The sequence below is a fragment of the Micropterus dolomieu genome, linkage group LG22 (assembly GCF_021292245.1).
Source record: "Micropterus dolomieu isolate WLL.071019.BEF.003 ecotype Adirondacks linkage group LG22, ASM2129224v1, whole genome shotgun sequence".
Taxonomy (NCBI): Eukaryota; Metazoa; Chordata; class Actinopteri; order Centrarchiformes; family Centrarchidae; genus Micropterus; species Micropterus dolomieu.
The window spans coordinates 4,566,226-4,572,307 of NC_060171.1; the positions used below are offsets into that span (position 1 = coordinate 4,566,226).

The 6,082-nt window shown below is 40.4% G+C and overlaps 1 protein-coding gene across 1 annotated transcript in view; it reads right to left on the reverse strand.

Annotated features, from left to right (window-relative positions):
• Positions 1–6,082, reverse strand: part of LOC123961830 (metabotropic glutamate receptor 8-like) — a 151,442-nt gene that overhangs the window by 114,047 nt on the left and 31,313 nt on the right. The gene's annotated exons all lie outside the window — the stretch shown is intronic.

Consider the following 6,082-nt stretch of genomic DNA (forward strand, 5'->3'; position numbering starts at 1 on the left):
TGTGATCTGGACCTGGAAGTCGACAGCAGCAGCTGATGAACTTGTCATCTCTCGGCAGGCGAGTGGCCTGCTGATGGATGACAACCTGACAGCGCGCTCATCACCAGATCTTTACTTTGAGACCCGGCGAGCTGGATCAGGCCTGGTCTCACACCGAGGACAGATTTCTGTGTGTGGACATGTTTACACCGTCTTTACATCAGAGGACACGTTTGCTGTTTTCCGTGACAGTGATTGATACTCGTCATCCTGCGACAGCCTCAAGCTTTCTGCCCGATTGGATGATGATGAAAGAAGAAATCTATCTGCGGTGACAGCACACGTCCATCATCGCTCACTCTGCGCTCTGATTGTCTTATTCAAAGTAAAGCTCTATTTACTTTAATCTGCCTCTTTTCCTGGACAATAAACAGCTTTGTCCTCGAGGTAAAATCCTACATGGCTCCTGCTGTCACTGCTCTGTTTCTCTTAATGTTTCTCTCTCGCTGTGATCAAACTGAATTCAGGGTGAAGTTAGAATGACTCACTGCCGCACTGAAAAGTCCCCGCTCAAAAGAAAAAACTCAGCAACCGGGCAGGAACTCTGTTTCCCTTTTTAATTAAATGCTCAAATTAAAGAAGACATGTCATGTAGGCTTTCTGATTTCTCTAATTTCCCATTAAGCACCAAATGTAGTATGAACAGAACCACATCCGCTGTCCTTGCCAGGTCCTTCAGGTCTTTATACAGAAATATAGCAGAAAAACTTTGCACATGATTAAACGTCCAGAGAGGATTTGAACCTACAACCTCATCAAGGTTTCGTGAGCTTTATTAGGTCTCACAGGGAATAATTAGATCTCGAGTTCCAATGAGAACATCCGGCCTCATAAGAAAGACAGATTCTGTTCATTTCAAACATCAAATACATTTTGACCCCATACACTCAGTCACTTCATGCCCTTTTTAGACATGAGCATAGAAGCCTGAGAGACACCTGATTGCTCAAACCACCTCAGGACCTGTTTTTTGATGCATTCAAACCAGATGTTAAACTGCATCTGTCTCTCCAAAATGCATTTTAGCTCTACTCCTGTGGAAATATCCACTCACAGGGTCTGTCCACAGTGATAACAGCTGTAGCGCTGCAACTAATGATTATTTTCATTGTCAATTAATCTGTCCATTATTTTCTCAATGAATCAGTTACTTGTTTGGTCTATAAAATGTCAGAAAATGGTGAAAAAAGTCAGGGTTTCCCACTCCAAGTCCAAGATGACGTTCTCAAATGTCTTGTTTTGTCCACAACCCAAAGATATTCAGTTTACTGTTTTAATTTGTATTAAAAAATGACTTTAATCGATTATCAAAATAGTTGGCGACTAACTGAACAGTTAACAACTAATCGATTAATAATTGCAGCTGTAAACAGCTGAAGTTAAACAAATTTATTAAATTAAATTAAAAATGATCTGTCCTTCCCTTGGGAAAAAAACACACCCGAGTGGAAACAATGAAAAATTAAACATATATATATATATATATATGTTTAATTTTAATTTTTTTTTACACTGAGGTGAAAATTTGGTTTATCAAGAAGAACATGCAACAAAGTGCAATGGAAACGGATTCTGTGTAATAAATCATGATAGATAGAATAGATAGCATAGAATCTTTGCAGAGCGATCACGGATGAGAACACATTAATACACGAAACAGAATTTGCATATTCCATCGTGTTTTCTACATTGTTTCCCACCATGTGAGGTCTGACTGGAGGTCTTTTAATATCGTCATCTCGTTGTGCACTCTTCTTCTACAATGGTTGAATAGCACCTGAGTGGAGAGCGCCACTAACTGTTTATCTTGATGAATTAACTCCTAATATTCACATAGGATAGAAAGGCACATAAATTTGCATGTTATTATGCAACTATATCTTTATTTGTCTCATTGAAGCAGCAGCAGCTCCAGCGATTTCAACACAAACGGTCATGTACAGTCCCCTCCAAAAGTATTGGAACGGTAAGGCAAAGACGTTTGTTTTTGTTGTTCACTGAAGACATTTAGATTTAAGATCAAAAAATGAGACAAGAGTTCAGAATTTCAGCTTTTATTTCCTGGTATTCACATCTAGATGTGTTAAACAACTTAGGAAAAACCACCGTTTGTTTGAACCCAACCATTTTTCAAGTGAGCAAAACTATTGGAACATGTGACTGATGTTTCTTGTTGCCCAGGTGTTGCCTTTTAGGTCGATTGTCCAAACATTAAATAGCTCTGCGTGACTAGTCTAAGTTTTCATCCTTGGTTCAAACCTATAAAGACTCCATTTCCTGTTAAAGAGGATAAACCAACATGAAGAGCAGAGAGCTGTCTATGGGAGAAAAGCAAGCCACTGTCAAGCTGAGAAGGGGACTGGAGAAGCTGCACCAAGCATTTATCTGATCCCTGATAAGTTCAACCACATAATGATCAGTGTAGATTAGGGCGTGACCGCCTGTGAAGACGAAAACACTTTTTTTCTCTATTGTAGTTTATAAATGCAATTCATGTTTGTTTTTGGCTTAGTTTTAACTAGCTAAATTTATATCATTAGGTGTGTTAGATTCATGCAGCTCACGTTTGACAATCAACTCGGCGAAAGTCAGTCTCAGTCATCTCAAACGTACCTATTGTAGTTGTTGAAGTTATTTTTTCTTCAGAAGTTTTTGGCAATGAACAGTTTTTGGAGCATTACCACCTCCCCCTGGATTGAAATAGAGCTCACACTGATTTGCATGGAGCCCCGGACAAAAAACACGGATTGTAATTTGGGATCTGTCCAGCAAGGACACATATAGTATACGTGGCTAAGTGTAAATGAAAGTGTCTAAAATCTCATTTGGATTTTATCTGGAAACAAGACACTTGAAATTATAAGAGTTAATGGTTTCCTGAGTTCTATCAGCTCTAACACAGAGAATATTTAGATCTGGAGTTCAGATAAGAACATCTTTCTGCTCAAAGCTACGTTTATATAGGCCTATATGCACACACACCAGTGATGTGCATGTGCAATCTGCAGATTAGGTGGGGCCAGGACATAAAAATTAACATTCTGATTAATTGCAGGTGGGTGAAATAGGCTGGAGTGTCTCCCCATGAAGGCAGACGCTGCAGCAGTGTCACCTCATTGATTATTTAACTCTCCTGAGACGCCAACAGAATCGGTCAGGTCATTAATGTTCTGTGTTCTTCTACACATCCAAAAGGTCACACACACAGTCCAGGTTCATAATGTGAAACTGGAGTAAAGCAGCCATCTTCTCTATCATTCAAGTAAATAGTTAAACACTACATCACCAGAACACTACAGGGACTACGGGCTAATTTAATGCTTACATGCAGATTTGGATGATGTCAGACATCTGCACTTCACAAATACTAATTTGAACACTAATTTGGCAGACAATGTATTTAATATGTTTCCTTCTCACAGCATCCATAGCATGATAGCACGATGGAAAGTCAGTGCTCAGCTTCAATCTGTCATGTTAAGGACAACAAATCAAGCCAGAAGTCTTGGTGTAGTCATGGACTCAGACCTGAATTTGAGGAGCCACATTAAGACAATTACAAAGTCAACCTACTATCACCTGAATTAAAGGGCTTATGTTTCAGCGAGACCTGAAAAAAGTTATCCATGCATTTATCTTCAGGCGACTCGACTACTGTAACGGTGTCTTTACAGGGCTCCCTAAAAAATCTAAATTTTAAATTAAATATTTACACGGTGAGAAATGAGTAGGTAATTGAGTGATAAGATAAAGAGAGTGAGATCGAACAGAGTGAAGGAAGTGGTCTTAAATCTCGCGCCTGAGTGATTTGTAGGAACCTCTGTGTATTTTTTCAATTTCCCTATGTTGCTTTTAGGTTTAATGTAAAGTACTTTGAATTGCCTTGTTGTAGAAATGTGCTATACAAATAAACTTGCCTTGCCTTGCCTATATAAACTCTATGAGACAAGTTCAGAACATCAGCTGATCAAAATGTTAATCAGAATCACAAGAATGTTTCCACTGACTGAAATATCTGACAGATATTTAGAATATCAGGAAACTTTGGGGTCTTCATTAGATTTTCAAATAAAGCTCTGAAAGTTTGTTAAGATGTTGAACAGTACGATCAGGAGTCACAGTCGTGTGCTCTCTGCGTTATATGAGTGCATATGTTTGCTTTCGCTGCTGAGTGATATCAGAACAAATGTTTTCTCCTAAAAATAACTCAGACCTGTCCTCGAGACCTATCCTCACTTGGATTCTTCTCACTGCCACATTATTCATCTGAGAAACAAACCAGCTGACAGCCAGAAATCGATTGACAGACCCGTTCTCCTGCTGACTCTGTCATCTCCGTCCAGTCCTGTCTCAGACATGTCCGAGCCTGAGGACACTGTGTGATGTGTCCGTCCTGCTGCTGGCTCTATGTCACAGCCATCTGGTCCTGACGTGGCCGGCTGGCTTTTGGGCCCCCAAAAACCAGCAAACGCCAGCCCTCAGCTGTGATGTATGATCGCTTTGTCCACACAGAATACGTGCATTCACCATTTCGCACATAAACTGGTATTTATAAAAGATAAATGTCCAGTGAGAATGTGCACACCTCACGCAGACTCCAGACCAGCGTACAAACAGTTTTATAGACCCAGATGTAAGTGAAATGATAATTATTAGATTTCTGTGATTGAATTTGTTGCTCTCTACAAAATGGCACTTCATGTTCATTATTGACTTAAGAGTGCCGCATTTTTGTATTTTTTAAATTTACATTAAGTCATTCCTCGTGTTAATGATCTTATCACCTTAATACTCTTATTTAATTCTGAATTGTGAAGCAAAGTCTGTTTCAATATTAGCGCTATTAATTAATCATTGATCATCACTGCACTTATTCTTTGCCATTTTCATTCACAGGTCTCTTTAGTGGGGGAGCAGGCCAAAGTATTGACATGACTGGCGAACTGTGGGAGTGGAAATCAGAGCAGCACATGCTTCCAGTTCCGCAATGATTGAGATTCATGACACAGAACCATGCGTACTCATTAATAAACAATGCCTCATCTCAGCTGGCCTGTCAGCATCCAGCCAGCTGAGTCAACAAACACACTGAGGCCAGACGTCAAGTCGTCCTTTGAACGTCTCAGCTTCACGTTCTCCGTTTAGGTTCTGCCGTCGTCCTGCTGAAGATGCTGAACACTCATCTCATCTCCAACCTGAGAGGATTATATAAAGTGCTCAGCTTTAAGGACCGTCCTCCAGTTAAAAAACATTTTCTCCACTTATGTTCGGCACATCAGCTCAGTGGAGTATGGAGAGGAGCTGCTGCATTATGGATATACTGTCAGATATGGAATTATGTATGTGGGTGTTTCCCGCCCTCAGACAGTGTAGAGTGGAGTAGTGTTTGAGGAGGATGTCGACTCAAGCAGCAGATTGTGTATTTCATGTACAAATGGATGTTTTGCAGGTTGCCGTCACTGCAACTTCAATCTGTTTGGATTTTACAAAAGGAGACATTTGGTTCTCTGAAGATATTCAAACTTTACTATTGAGCTCTAAACACAGCAGATGATCAATTGACCCATCCATCCCCCTTCCTCTGCAGACTTTGTGGCTCTATAATGGCATCATGTTACCTTTTATAAAATTGATTGAGAACAAAACAAAGTAACTCCAAACAAACAAACACACGTTCAACTGACAAACATCTCAACTCAACTAAAGACACATTCTAGTTTCTGAAATCACAAAATGGGCAGGCAAACAATCCGCTGCTAAAACACTTCTGAGACGCTTCCAGTGGAAGTTGACGGTGTGCAGAGGACGAAACCAAACGTAGCGCAGCCGTAATGCGAAGCAGGAGTCGGTGGTCTTTTGGAGTTAGGTAGGATTGTACCATTTTGGGCGTCAGCCTCTCTGTATATCCCCTGCTTTGGCACTATTGTATTAGGAGACTACAACATTCAGCTTTATCAGCTCACGCTGCAGCTAAGAGTCAACCCACAGAAACTGGATCAGAACTGCACCCACTGGGATTTCACCAGGAGCTGTACCACACCTG